A 15,346-nucleotide genomic window follows, 5' to 3' on the forward strand; every position below is an offset into this window, starting at 1 on the left:
ACATGCCCTCACCTCTTGCCTGTGGGCTCCACGGAGGCATCTGATGGGCCACTGTGTGAAACAGGATGCTGAACTAGATGCGCCTTGGGCCTGATCCAGGAAGGCTGTTCTTATGTTCCTTTCTCCCTTCCACAGCAATAGCACACTGTCTATTGCCTGCATGCATTCCTTCCTAACCCTCCTCTCTTACTGATAACCTGTTGCCTTAATTTTGCATCTCCTCTAGATTCTGCACCCCCCTCAACTCAGGCCTCTGTTCATCCATCTTCCAAAGCCCACCATCTCTTCAACATAACCCCTTCCTGGCCCTTAGGATAGGGTTAGATAATCTAAAGCAACACTGAGAAGAGAATATTAATGCACTTCCCATTACTGTGCTTCTGAATTAACTTTCCAAATTAACTGGGGGGGGGGGATATGCAAGTGCTTGCTCATCCTCTATAGTTGGTTTCTTATAACATGCCAAGCAACTCAAGACCAGACTAGGTTTACAATTCTGCACTGTTCCCAGAGGGGGAGAAAAAAACCACAACAGTGGACTACATTTCTGAGATTGCCAACTCCACCCGTGACTTCTGAAGACGTTTCAGTGCAGAAATAGCTGGCATAGGAGGCATTTCCTGTTACAAATGAACAACATTTGTGACCATTAAAGCAGAGTTTATTTGCTTTTAAAGGACTCTTATTCAGTGTATTTCAAATGAGACAAAAGCTGTTCTATCAGCTTTGGTTTTTTTGCACTGTGCCACTACGAAAGTTGTTTACCACAATTTTAAAATCTGTGTAGACTTGACAGTCAAACTCCTAAATGACACCTTCAATACAATGCCCAATTTTAAACAACAGTATAATCAGACAGTTTGAAGTCCATATTTAGAGACAGCCATGTTCTAACCATTCCTTTTTTCTGGTTGGCCTTCTCTCCCTCCCACCCTTTTTTTTGGAATGTGATGGCGAGGGGAGTAATAAATAGCTCAAATCTTATCAAAGTACCCAGTAATTATTTCAGACTAACCATGTCAAACTATTGGCACACATCATATACTACAGAAGTTTACTTTTTTCTTTAACTGAATCAGGGGTGGCATTTTGCTTATCCGGAAACATGAAACAGCAATCTAACCAACAACTTCAGGTCAAGACTCTGTTACTTCCAAGCAGCTAGCTAAGTCTTTTCTAATGGCCGAATGATGTTACAGTGCTCATGTCTTATACTTCCATGTGGGATGGTGCAGATATTGTGCCAGTTGTCTCTCTTTCCAAGTTCACTGTCCAGTGCTATTTTGGGTACTTGGCATCCAGAAGAACCTTCACAAAAAGGAACTCAGCTAAGGACCACTCAAGCCACGACTCTGACTATGCCATTGCAATGGGCTCTAGGTTTTTCCACTCTCAGAATATATGACTTATAGCAATAAGGCCTGACTACAAGGTTAGCACCTCTTGCAAAATGGGCAACAAGCAATTTGCAATTGTTTGTTACAACTGAATCAGAACTCTCCTGTCATGATGGAATTGTATGAAGTTTGCTGAAACATCCCATCATTTAAAATTTGATGAAACTTGTCATTCCTTCATCACTTTTGAAAATTCCCTGCATTGCCTTATCCACTGGCTAGACTTTTCTGCTTACTTTCTGCATTGTAGTTCAATGTCTTAGCCCTACTTTTCACTCAGGTCACCAACCTGTACCTAGGCTGTACCACTTCAAACCACAAATGGAACCCAATGATCCTTCCCACACACAGATTCCCTACACATAGTATAAGCATGTTGGGGAAATGTATTCTAGCCTGGCCTTGACCTATCTTCTTAGTTTTTTCTAAGTGCAAGAGAATCTTTTTGCATGGAGAAACATTCACTTCCATGATCTTACCTGAAATCTGTAGTGGTTTGTAGAGGATATTTACCACCTCATTAAGAACTAACTCTTAATGACATGCAACCACCTTACAAGTAGGTATCACTGAGGCAGTAAATCAACTCTTCCATCGTGAATCTTCACCACCTCAAGACTTCCAAGTGCACTTCTTGACATTTGTGTAATTTGTGCAATTACATTAGCAAAGTATTATTATGTGTTCAGTATGTTCTAGCCTTAATACTGCATCTCATACTTAAATTGTCTGAACTTCAGTATTGGCATGCTTTAAGAGAGACTATTGAGGACATCAATATCAGCAACTATTCTCTATTCACATTAATTATAAGATATCAAATTCAATCTGTTTCCACTCAAAGGAGGAAATTAACACTGAATGCCAAATGCCCCACTATGAAGTAAAAATATGTGCTCCAATAGCCTAAAATATGAATACAGAGCATAAATGATTGCATTCATTATGGATATGACAAGCACCAGTCACAACTGACCTGAACCAAGTGTTCTGAAATGCTGCAATACTTAGTCAAAAAGGAGGATTTGATTTTATGTCAAAAGAGGATAGCAAACCTTAAAATAACTCTTCTTTACTCAAAGTAAAAGGGTTGATGGATCTGGACAACAACCTGACAGTACTATTGTTTTATCTTAAACTACCGCATGAAGGATCAGCGACATAGGGATCCAGTCACATGAAGGGCCACTGGCCAGGGGCGTAAGTTTCATTGGGCAAGGGGAGACAGATTTCACTAGGCCGACAGGGCCTGGAGGCCCCCCCAAGGCCCCTTAGTCAGTTCCCCTTGCCTTGCCTGCTGGCCCCCTCTCCTGCTAGCCCTCCTGCTCTGGCCAGGGGAGTGAAGCAGCCTGCAAGCTGCTGCGCCCCTTCAGTCTCTGCCTCTCAGCTGTTCGGTGGGTGGGCGGGGCTTCCAGAGAGGCCTCCATGCAGGCCTCCCTGAAGCCTGAACTCGAGTGCCAGCAGGAAGGCAGGCAGGCAGGCAGGCAGGAAGGAAGGAGGGAGGCAGGATGGCCAGCACTGGCTACCCTTGCCCACCACAGCTCTGCCCAGCTTTTGAGTCCCAGAGTTGCCAGAACCTAAGGGGTATACTTGTGGGTCAAATGGGCCATAAACCAGAATTTGGCTTTTTTAAAGCCAAATATGGCCACCTAGCTTTTGACTCCTCAGGCTTAGTAATGGAGGTAGGATGTGATTTCCTTTTTGTGGTTATCCCCCTCCTTGGATATTTAGGGATTTTTTGCCATAGAGCTTCAATATAAGGTGGTGGTGGAGTGTAGGGTTAAAAGAAGTCCTATAAGTGGCTTGTTTCGTGACAAAAAATTACAAAGTCCTTTAGGTTTCAGTGAAATGTACTTCCAGCTAAATGTGGTTAGATTTGCTGCCTGCGGCTGCAATTCTCAACACACTTACCTGGAAGCAAACTGTACGGAACTTGTTAGGATTTATGAGAAAACATACATAGGATCGCATTGCATGGTTGAAAGTCTCCTTTGTTAATCAGCAGTGAGGGGCCCATTTTAAAATCTCATCCCCAGGCCTACTCCAACCTTGCTACGCCCCTGCCCCTGACTCAGGTTAACGTAACCAATGAAATGAAGCACGGCAGTAGTCAACTAGCAGAGCAAGGAGAGAGCTTTGATACAATTTTTCCCCTAGATGCACTGATTTGTTTTATTTTTTTGTTTTTCCTTTTAACATGGAGGGTCATTCCAAAAGAGTATCCCTTATTTGTCGCCTGAAGTCTACCACCTCAGGATTCTGCCACACCATTCTGTCCCACATGTAGACAATACCACACTGAACTTTCCCCCGCAAGCCCTAGTGAAGAGAACTTCAAAAAAGAAACAGGATAGGAAGGCCAAAGTTAAGTAGTGTGAAATGAAGCCTTCAGGACTGAAATAAGGGAGCTTTTTTGTGCTTGACTAGCCGTTGCAGGGCAATTCTTCAGTCAGTTTGTAGTTCCCTTGAGTTTAAGTTACATAATTCCAAAAACTGTTTACCCATCAAAGTCCAAAATCCTCCTGGCAACTTGCCACATAGCAACTAATTTTAGCTTATTGTTTTCCTGTGGCTGAGGTGCTGAAGATGATTGCGTGCACAGGAATATAGAATCGCATCCTGAAGCAACAAAAACCTACCATGTGCAACAATGAACAGTGTAGTACAATGCTTCTTTCTGGTTTCATGCAATTGTTTTAAGAGTTCGGAAGAGTCATTAGGAAAAAATGATATTTTGCTTACCTACACACACTCTCTGCCCCCCAGAATGGATATGTCCAGTCACCCTAGTGAACAACTAAGAGCCACCTTTCCATCTAGTGAAGACCACCAAGATCTACTTAAAGAGAACAGCACAGAATGGATTGTCCAACTTGTATAGCACTCAGGCACCAAGGTCCAGAATGTAACATCTTAGAATGGAAGGTGTTCAAGATACAGTAGCTCTATGTGAAAAAGTCAATGGTTTCCAGCACAGCAGCTGGGTAGTAGAATGTACCATCACTTAACATGAGTACCAACATGTTCTAGCCAGTTTTGCTTGTCAAATGAGACAGAACCTAAATAAAACCGAACACCATACCTTTATGTTCAAGGTAGGCTAACAACTTGTTAGGTGCAAAACCTATGTAGAAGTCCTGTACCTTTAAAAAACAAAAACAAAACAGTGAGGTATAGTGGAGAAATGAAGAGCAATTTAATCCTTTCCCTGCCTGATATTTCTGCACTCCACACCACAGACACAGTTTACTTGATTGCCGCAACTCCAGATTCCAAAAGCACATTTGTTTCCTTCGGAAACACCTCTGGCTTCCATACAATTTGGCTGGGTAGCCCTGGGCTAAAATTCTTAGTGCCGAAGGTTCCGATTGTAATTAAGACCTTCAGCCTCATTTTTGTCTAAACATTAATAACGCCAATTGGTGCTCATCAACTGTGCCATTTTTTGTTTCATTGGGAAGCCAATGGCTGCTACTTATGTTTGAGAACACATGATAGTCTGTAATGTTATACGCATCTAGCTCAGCTGCTGAAGATTACATGCAAAGCAAAGTTAACACTCCAACCATTCATTCCATTTCAGACAAACCTTTATTCTAATGGACAAACCGCCCTGAGCCATTTTTGGAAAGGCAGTATATCAATCAATCAATCAATCAATCAATCAATCAAATAAAAATTCTCTATGTGAGAGAGAAGAATGTTGCAGTCTCTAAAGCTGACAGCTAAGTTTGTGCTTTTGGGAAGTTGCACCCTGCTCAGCTTGGGTCTCCCGATGACCTCACAGCCATTTGGCTTTTGGAAATCAATTTAATATTGGTTTCCAAAAGCTTCTCTACAAGGAGAAGCAATATATGAGACTAACTCAAAATACATGAGACTAACAGCAGATTTAATGTGTCTTTATTATACACATGTAAACAGATTGCAATAGTCCCTGCCTATATCTGGACCTATTTGCCTTCTTTAAAGATATTAATAAGCCTGACAGAAACCAAGTTCAGTTACTTCCCAAGAACTTTCAAATGTTTGCCTAACTCTCAACCAACCTTCTTGAGAGATGAAATGCAAATACGAACCTTTCCGCCCATACATCAATTGCTTATTCAGGCCATGTTTTAAAACTCTGTAACATCCAACCTAGGGCTTCTGTGCTAACTCAAGAAGCTTACAAAGCATATAGAACACTAGTTGGTTCCAACAGCTATTACTGTAGTGGTTCCTGTTGATCTACACCAGCATTTATCTCGCTGGGACACAGCTATCTGAACCAACTTTACTTTAGACAGAAATATGTAGGACTTTGATGCCAGGCAACACATCTATCTTCCATATGATCAAACTAGTCTTTCTACGTTACTCCTCCACCCCCACCTCCTATATGTCTTCAGCCATTTTATTTTGACAAAGCCATCAAAGTACGTCTTTGTACACTAGTCTATTTTTAATGGTCAGTTTTTTATGCTGAAATGGATGATGAAGCACTACAAGATTATACTACACACATTCCAATTGATAAGAACAAAGGTTTTGCTCAGCCGTATCTGTAATTACGAGCAATTACTTCCTCGCCCCACCATCCCCAAAGAGAGCTCATGGAATTCATTGAGATTCAATTGGTGTAGAGCAATGCCAGCTTGGCTCTTCATATAATTAAGATTTGTATTGCACCACAGATATTAGCTGAAGTTTCCAAATACTTTGCATCCAGCTGAGAGCCAAACTTTAGCAGTTGAGATGTCTGTCCATTCACTTACGAAGTAGAGGTGGGTGCTTTCCCCCACCCACATCAAAAGATCCCTGCTCCCTCCTGCCACATCTCCCTGAACGCCATTGCTGCCAACATTTCTCGCAGTCTCCTCCAACACCAAAAGAAAGATGGACTGGCAAGCAAAGTACCTTAAGTGACAGAGTCCATTGAGGCAAAGGATCAGCTCTCCACAGTGCTAAGATGCTAAAGTTAGATTGTGCTCTGTTCATATTTAAAGAGAGGAAGCAGACATGAACAGATGTTGTTACCCCCACCATACCTATTGTTTGGTCCTACAAGCTGGTGCACTTTAATGGATATACTGTTGGGCTTGGAGAAGGGGACTGAAATGCCTGCTCTACCATAAAGCTTACTGGGTGGCACAGGTTCAGAGAGCTGGTGTGAGGACCAAATCAGAGAGCCCCATTTACACTCCCCCAAGCTCCTTGTAGGAAGGGCACAAAACCAACATGATCAATGACTAACTCCATCCAAGAGATTTCACTGTGCATGTTTTCTTGCTTGAACAAGCTTCACCTTATTTCTCTATGACGCTCTTACTCAAAGCAAGCACTGAAGCTTTCTCTAGCTTCAGCACATTTAGGCCCAACTCTGCGGGGGGGGGGAGTGTTGAAACACCACTTTAAACAAGGAAAAAACAATTATATCTTATGTCAAAGCAAGGCAAGCTATTTGGTCAGCAAAAGAGCTCCTCAAGTCCATCTTCTGAAACCACATCTCTCACTCTCAAAATGGTATGTTTCAAATACCCACAGTACAGTCATTTTCATCTTTGTACTTTGTGTTCAGTTTAGGTTACTTTTTTGTTTTTCAACTGGAGTGCCACCTGCCAGTTTATAAGCTACAGTAAAACACACACACACAACTAGTAGCCTATCAACATATACAACAATGCTCAGTCAGCAGTGACACAGCACATTCAAGTACCTTAAGTGCTTTATGCATATCATCTTGCTGCAGTCTTTAAAGGTAGATCACTATTTCCCCCCACATTGAGGCTGAGAGGACACTGGATTGCCTAGAGCAGGGCTCAACAAATCCTAGTTACCAAATCACTATGGTGACTAGAAATGTTATTGTGGCACCTGGCTGAAGGTCTGCAGTCCCCTCTCTTCCCCTGCCCACCCCAGCCTGTAGCCGCACTACAGCTCCTGCAACAACAAACAGCTTTAGGAAAGTGATGCACAACCAGAAGCTGCTTTCCTCTCTTCCCTTCAGGAAACTCCCCTTCCCACAGTTGCCAGGGGCCCATGCATAATGTGCTCAACAGTGGACCTGCATTAGGCTATCGCTCCTGCCAGTCACTTTCTGCCTCCTCCTCAACCTTAGCCGCAATAGTGCTGTTTTTAATACCTTTCCCAGCTGGTGGCTGCTGTGAAGGACTGCCTAGTCTAGGAGAAATAAGGAGCAATAGCTGGAAGGCTTTTCTCTGTGTGAGCCCCGCCTAGCAAGGAGATGCTCCTCCTTGCTGAGATGTTTACTTATCTTTGTTTGGAAATAGGTGCCACTGAGGGGCTTGCTCCAAGGTAAAGGTGCATAAGGAGTGTGTGATTAAAAAGAACTGCAAGTAAGTTAGGGAAGTGCTATTATTCCAAGTGACTGTGTGTAGGATTACAGATTTGGAAATAAAAATCCTTTCCAGTGTTGCTGTTGTGAGATTTTCATTTACATCATCATTAAGGGTTTTTTATTGTTTGGGAGTGAGTAGGAGATCGGTTGATACCCTTAGTGTCAGGAAACAAACATGGGAAACAAACTGTTCTGGCTTAGGTGACAGCGCTCCTTTGAAAGGGCCAAGAAAGAGTGGGAGAGGTGGGGGAAGATGAACCATTCTGTGGAGCATAATGCACTTCATTAACCTCTATGTTTTGATGGTGGTGGAGATTCAGAGAGATAAAGAACTAAAGGACGGAAGATTAAACCAATGTTACAGTTTGGATTAAGCTTGTGTAAGAGTACTGAGTGGCTAATCATGAGAGTCAAAGGGAAACCAAATATTGTTGGAATGAAAGGTGGAAATCATTAGACTATACCACCACCACAACCCCCGATAATGTGATAGCCAAACTGGTTATCAATGTGATCTTATAATTTTCTTTAATTTGGTGGGTGGGGGCAGGGGAGGATAATGGAATGCAACAGATTGTTTCCTTGTTTTTAAGGGAATGATTGGTATGTGTGTCTGTACCAGATTTCTCGAATGCATTCTTTTTAATAAACAACTCTCCCTAAACAAATCTCTCTAGCATCACTATAGGTTCACCCAGCCTTCAGACTCTTGACTCCACCCATGGAGGGCTGCCATTGGATCCACGACAGGCAAGAAGAGTATAAGAAATTTCATGTCAGGCGTACTTGCTTCCTCAGTATCAAGGTTCCCTGATCTGACATGCATTGCCTGCTTCAGCACCTGACATCTGTTGCAATTCCTGACCTGTTCCTGATTTCCAACTCCTGGTGACTATTCGGCTGCAACCTTTGGCGTGTTCCTGACTCCTGGCTTTCATCTGACTCTCCTGGTCTCCAACTGCCTGTCTGGCTTCCTCCCCGTGAGCTCCTGCTTTTCCCAGTCCTTGCTTTGGACTTGTGCCCCCTAGAGACTGCTGCTCATGGCTCAGCTACCTGACACTAGGTGTAACCACCCTATGTCTTCAGTGTAACCACCCTATGTCTTCAGTGTAACCACCCTATGTGGCTTCCAAATACGATTTGTGTAGGAGAAAGGGAAAATCCTGACCTGTTTCGGCATAACAGGATTATGGACTGGGATGATAAAATGCTTTGCAATCTCATCTTTGGTTTGGGACAATACGAGCACAAAACAAGGTAGTTAGCTTCAAGCATTTTCTAATATTCTGTCCATGTGTAGAAACCAACAGTTCACTAAAGCACAGCATGCATAAGAAATCCATTGCAGCATTTCACCAAAACATTGCATTCCACAATACAGGTTTAACATTAGTCCAGTAAGTGGCCAGGTGGTGCATATAATGCCTCTCTTGCTATAGCTGCACTAGGTAACAACTTATGTGTGAGCCCATTTCAATGCATTTGTTTTGGCATTTCAAAGCCCTAAACTAAGTGGGTCTACATTACTTTAAGGAGTACTTTACTCCATATGAGACTGTGAAAGTTTTATTATTAGCTACAAGGCCCTGTTCTCTGACCCACCATTAACAGAAATCAAAATGGCCTTTTCAGTGGCAGCAGCTCTGCTGCAACATTCCTTTGCAAGGATATCCCTTCCAAGGGATATTCAGCAAGCTCCCTCTTACTGTCTTGATACAAACTTTTTAAAAGTGGGCTATACAATCTAATTAAACTGCCAGTTTTGTAGGCAAACACTGCATATAGTATACTTCTGCAAACAAATCATCATTACTTAATGTTTGGCAATACCTATCTGCTTCCCACTTTCATTATCTGGAAATATTTTACACCCAGGAAGAAACCTTAAGAATATTGCACTTATCAGCTCAAAAAGCAAACAAGGAGGTAACTCAGTGTTACTTTTCAATAAGGCAGAAATATCCACTGAAACAGGCAACTTGTTCTAGAACATATAACCATGCACGGCTATTATTTTAAGTCAGGCACCAAACAATTTATCCACTGATCATGCATTATATTGCAAGGGCAGGAAGCTCTCTTGGTATTCCTAAATGAGAACATATTGGTCAGTATCAAGTCAAACTGATGGGCTCAATTTCACAAGCATTTTCACAGTTTTTAACACATGGCAGACATTTCAAGTGTTAGCAGGGAATTTCTTGTTTTTTAAAAGCAATCCAAGTGTTTGCAAGGGTAGGCAATGTGCAGATCTCTAGATGTTGCTGAACGACAACCACCGTCACCCCCAGCCACAATTTATTGCAGCTGGGGATGATGGAAGTTGTAGCTCAGCAACAACTGGAGAACCACATGTTGGTTCTAACCCTGGTTTAGAGGCATAACAGGACTGCAAAAAGAACCCAGTGAAGGCAAGGCAGCTTTGTTTGCCTAGAGGCCACCATACAGCTGTGCCAGTCTGATGCTATGCTCACTACATGATTATTGCATGTTTGGACTCACATCATGACAAACCTTTCAAATTAAAAAAGAATAAGAGCAGCAGTCAGTAAGAGACTGGGGGATTATGGCTGTTAACAAATGTAAGTGGCAGATAGCTTTTTTTTTTTTTAAGGAATCATGCAAAAAAACCCACCAAAAAAACCCCTTGACACTGGGAAATAAATATAATGAAGATTCAGTACTCGTCTCAATGCACAATGCCTTTAGTTACAACTGCAAAATTTCAAGAGAAAAACTCCCGTCATCTGCTTTGTTTTACCTATTTGCCTCAAAACAGCTGCCTTTTATGTATGTACACCTTAAAAATAAAAAAGACCGTTCTTGCTCAAGCCATGCATTAACACAACCGACAATGGTTAAAAACTCTCTCCTTTCTTTTCTCACCACCCCACAACCAGCACAGCAGGCAAAGGCTGGCTTGAGGAGGAAAGGTCAGGCTCGGGAGGCAGGGGAGAGGGACACAACTGGGAAACATGTTTGTAAAATACACAATGTCAAAAATTGTAAATTAAAAAGAGGGGAGGGAGGAGAAGAAAAAACTCACCACTCATATGAGTGCAAGCTTCCTCCAAGATCTTTCAGCAGTCTGGCCAATTAATCAAGCTCAAGACACTTAGCATTCCACTGCCACAACTAAGCAGATACCACCATCCAGCACAGAAGAAATTATGCAGCTGACAAACAGCACCCCATTCTAGGATTTAACAGCATGTGTCAAATTGGTTTGTCAACAACATTTGATTTAGGCTGTGGCACTGCGGTACTTACTCATCAAGACCAAAAGCTTACAAGCTGCAAATTAGAATCAGCATCCTATGCAGGGAATGCGGCGGTGCTGACAGGCCTCCCTAAGCTCAGACCCTGAGATACAGCAAACATATCTCAGCAGACATCTATCTGGCCAATCAATGGGAAGAACATGGCCATGCCTGATGCCTCAGGGAGCAGCACACTCAACAATGGGAGGATAATGCAAATATAAAGCCTCAAGTCATTCAGAAAGAAGAAGATGTCCCCCTCACTTTGAAATATTCTTCCTACCTCTGAAGACCTGAGAAGGAGGCTAAAAAACCCTGAATCTTCAGGCTAAACACTGAGAGGTGGAAATTCTGGAATTGGCTCACTTGCCAATTAAATCTGGGCACTGAAAACTCTAGAGAGTACTTTTGTCTAGAACAGGGCTGCACAACTTCGGCCCTCCTGCAGATATTGGACTACAGCTCCCATCATTCCTGGCTATTGATCGCTGTGGCTAGGGGATGATGGGACATAGTCTAAAAACAGCATGTGGGCCAAAGCTGTACAGCCCTGGTCTACAACATATGCAAAAATGGCTCAACTACTCAGCTTCAAACTGTCACTGTTCACCTGTGAGGCACATCTATTGCTATTTGAGCCATTTCATTTTAGCAACATTCCTTACTCTCGTTCTAAAAAGAGAGAGGGGAGAGAGAGATCCTATTGTCATGCATCTCTTATGTTGTCCTTCAGCTCTAGCTGCACAGTTGGTGTGTTCATTCTACACCAGACAATGCTGATAGACTACATCAGACACTTACATTTGTTTAGATTCCAGTACAGAAGGTTACTACGTTGTGCGGTCTGCTGCAGCCATGTGGTACAGTGACCTGGATTGATAGGCAGACTGACCTCTCTTGCTATTCTCAGCCTGAGTGTATAATTTCCTTCTTTTCTCTTGGCCTTTCACGTGCATATTCAAGGCGTTTCCGACTTGTGCCAGATGTAAGGTAATAAACATAATCAACTCCCATGCGAATCTGCTTTGACACAGATCATCTTCTGAGGTGAAGCAGCTGGCAAACCACAAAAGGGACTTCCCCGTGGTGGCACTGCAGCTGTGAAGCTCTTTTCCCAAAGCAGCTCATCTGGCACCAAGTCTTATTTGCATTCCTTCGCTTTATCTTTGAGAATGAATGTCCATCTCGTTTTATACTACCAAAGACAACCACAAGGCTCTGTGGTCTCCAGAAGTCGACACCAATACGGCAGCACACTTTACCTTTACTGACTTTAGTCATTACTCTTGCAATACCTGTTTTATTATTATCATCATCATCATCATCATCATCATCATCATCATCATCATCATCACTACTATAAGCTACCATGAAACTTTCATTTTAAACCAAATGGCAGGATATGTTTTAAATAAAAGCATACAGAAGAAAACTAAGCAAATTAAGATAACTCATGCAATCTTATGTGTACCTCTGAAAGTCTTTTCCAACTTGTATTTCAGAAAAAAATTAAGCAGAATTCATTTTTACCTTGGTATTCAAGCTGGTTTGCGATTGAAATGTTTACCACCCAAGAAAGTTTCATCTTGGGCAGGGCTGATTTGCTTTAAATCCAATTGCTTTAAATCACGATTTAAATCGCTGCACAGGAGAACTCAATTTTAATGATTGAAATCACAATTTAAATTACTAGTCAGGAAGATTCTATTTAATCATCATTTTCTATAAGAGTACATTCTTGTTGTCTAATATAACCTCAATACATATTTCGATATAAATATTTAGATACATATGTGTGTGTGTGTGTGTGTGTGTGTGTGTGTGTGTGTGTGTGTGTAATTTTTAGACAGTAGGTACACACTTCTCATAATCCTGTTTCATTCGGGCAATCAGGCCTTGCGTTTCATTGTTGCACGGTTTGCATTTTGCACGCCTGTCTTTCTTACCCACAACTACAGCAACTTCATTAAAATTTTCCCCAATGGGGTCTCTTTTACATCGCTTACGCTTCAGTGCATCGCAGCAGAAATATGCCCCCCTATTTAATATTAATTTAGGTATCCTGGTAATACACATCCTGCCATCCAACTGCATAATAAATGTGGCAGTACTGACATAAGATTATGAATTAATGGAGGAGAACTGTGATGGTATAATTATGATAGGCTGACATTCTTACACTTAGTATATTCTTGATTCTATAACTGAATCCTGAAGAAGATCCAATTATAGGAGCTGACTTCAGATCAGGCTTGATAAAAAAATAGATGATTATTGGTTTTTTAAATTTAAAAATTGGGTTTTTTATTTAAATCAGTTTTTTTAAAAATTTAAATTGATTAAAAACACAATTCACAAAGAACCTAGATCCAAGATAGCATCATGGATATTAATTAGGGATGTGCCCAAACAGAAGTTTGAAGCACCGTTCAAGCACTTTGAGGGAAATGAAGAAGGGAACTTGAAGGGAGAGCCGGTGCTTATCTACCGGGGCTTCCTGCTTCCTGCTGGGGCAGCATATGTCCCTCAAAGTCCCGCACACCATCAGCACACACATGGCATCTGTACATACTCGGGCGCATTTGTGTGGTCAGCATGGTGTTGCAGAGCATGCAAATGGTGCCCGCACACGTACGGATGTCATGTGCGTGCTAATGGCGCACGGGGCTTTTTGGGATACGCACTCCCCAGCAGTTGGAAGGGGTGATGGAGAGCAGGTAAGCACCCGTTCTCCCTTTTCTTAAAGTTTCTCTTTTTAATTTCCCTCAAACTGCTCTTCGAAACATGGTTTGGGCACATCCCTGATATTAATCATAACTTCTAGGTTTATTCTATGAACATGTTAACAGCGGTATATGGGGATCAGTAATAACAGGATCAGGTTGTGGTGATATTTGTGCTTAGCCAGCTTTCAGTCCTTTAGAGTGTTTTTTTGAATGTTAAAATGAGATTTGTCACCAACATTACTCAAGAAAACCAGGCATAATTTCTACGCTGATGCTCAGGTTAACCTTAAGGTTACAGAGAAGCAAAGACTTCAGTGCATCTTGTCCACATCACTGAAGTAAAATCAACTCAAAACAATCATTAAGTGAAACACCCAGAGTTATCCCCACAGTATGGGTCTGCACAAATAATGGCAGTCAAATATAGGGAATTTATCACTGTGGCAGCTAAAAGCCCGTTCATGTAATTGCCAAATTGCCACTGTGCCCAATTAGAAGCTAGCTATTTGGTTACCATAAATTGCCTAAGCCACAAAGCTAGTTCCGTGAAACTGAAGCCACACAAAGCCCAGAGGCTTCAGCACATTTCTGGTTAGCATACTTCAGGTGAGGCACACTCCCTGCCACAAACATTATCATCTCTCCAGGAAGCCACGCTGTCAACAAGCATATGTGACACAAACATTCACACCACTTCAGCCAGGACACGTGCGCGCACACACACACACACAATTTTAAGACCACAGCAAGTCCTTAATCCATTCTTTATCCCTGACATTGCAAACAAGCAAAAATCTGCTATTTGCAGCAAAAACAAAAACAAAAACCCAGCAACTTTTTAGCAAGACAATATTGAGATTTTCAGGTCACTATTTTTTTGGGGGGGGGGGATTTGAGTCTATTAACCATTTTGAGCAAAAACAAAATTTTGTTTCCAGGAAACAAAGAGCCCATCACTATTTAGATATGTAAATTTGTACGCTGTACACAGACTGTGTGTATTCCACATTGCTGAGTAGGGGAATAGTCTGTTTCCCACCCCACAACATTCACTCACCGCCAACACTCCACTGATCAACAATGGTCTGAATTCCATCCTGGAATTGGTTCTTGTTTCTGAAATGGAACCAAAACATCCACAATCCAAACCAAATGATGTCATGGTACCAAAACATGCACTATAGTTCTAGTTTTTCAAATTTTGGAGAAAACACTTCCCACAGCTTTCATTTCATTTGCGTCTTTCCACCTTCTGTGTTACCAGAAGCATAGCAAGACCCCCAGGGGCCAGAACCTGGGTCGGGAGACCCCGTTGTGTGCACAAAGCAAATGTGTGCCTCTGCGCCCCCAGCCATGCCTCCTGCATCTGACATCAGACACAAGGGGTGGGGCAACCAACATCTCCCTGCTGCGCCCCTGCCGCTGCTACTTATCTTGGCCTTCTGCTCTGGGGGTTTGGGTGGGAGGTGATCCAAGCGGGACAGACAGTGGGTGTGGCGGGCCTCTCCTCTCTGGCCAAACTGTGCACCTGCGCAGTTCAACTATGGATATGGACGCTGCATGACAGTGGACTATGGATGTGGATGTCACGGGCATGTTAGTCGAACTGCCCAGGCATGTAGT

General features: G+C 42.4%; 1 protein-coding gene and 1 long non-coding RNA gene across 17 annotated transcripts in view; one reads left to right on the forward strand and one right to left on the reverse strand.

Annotated features, from left to right (window-relative positions):
• The window catches only part of LOC128340062 (uncharacterized), a 173,083-nt gene extending 162,498 nt beyond the window's left edge, over positions 1 to 10,585 (forward strand). The window contains exon 5 of the long non-coding RNA XR_008313433.1: positions 8,415 to 10,585. This is a non-coding gene — a long non-coding RNA (uncharacterized LOC128340062). The remainder of the gene's footprint in view (positions 1 to 8,414) is intronic.
• The window catches only part of PLCB1 (phospholipase C beta 1), an 807,198-nt gene that overhangs the window by 633,003 nt on the left and 158,849 nt on the right, over positions 1 to 15,346 (reverse strand). The window contains exon 1 of one of the 16 annotated variants that reach the window (XM_053284743.1): positions 10,784 to 10,891. The exons of 14 other annotated variants lie outside the window; for them this stretch is intronic. The gene's annotated coding sequence lies outside the window, so the exon portion shown is untranslated. Of the gene's footprint in view, positions 1 to 10,783; positions 10,892 to 15,346 lie in introns of those variants that run through there. One more of the 16 variants, XM_053284753.1, reaches the window with a different exon arrangement.

The sequence above is a fragment of the Hemicordylus capensis genome, chromosome 1, assembly GCF_027244095.1.
Source record: "Hemicordylus capensis ecotype Gifberg chromosome 1, rHemCap1.1.pri, whole genome shotgun sequence".
NCBI lineage: Eukaryota > Metazoa > Chordata > Lepidosauria > Squamata > Cordylidae > Hemicordylus > Hemicordylus capensis.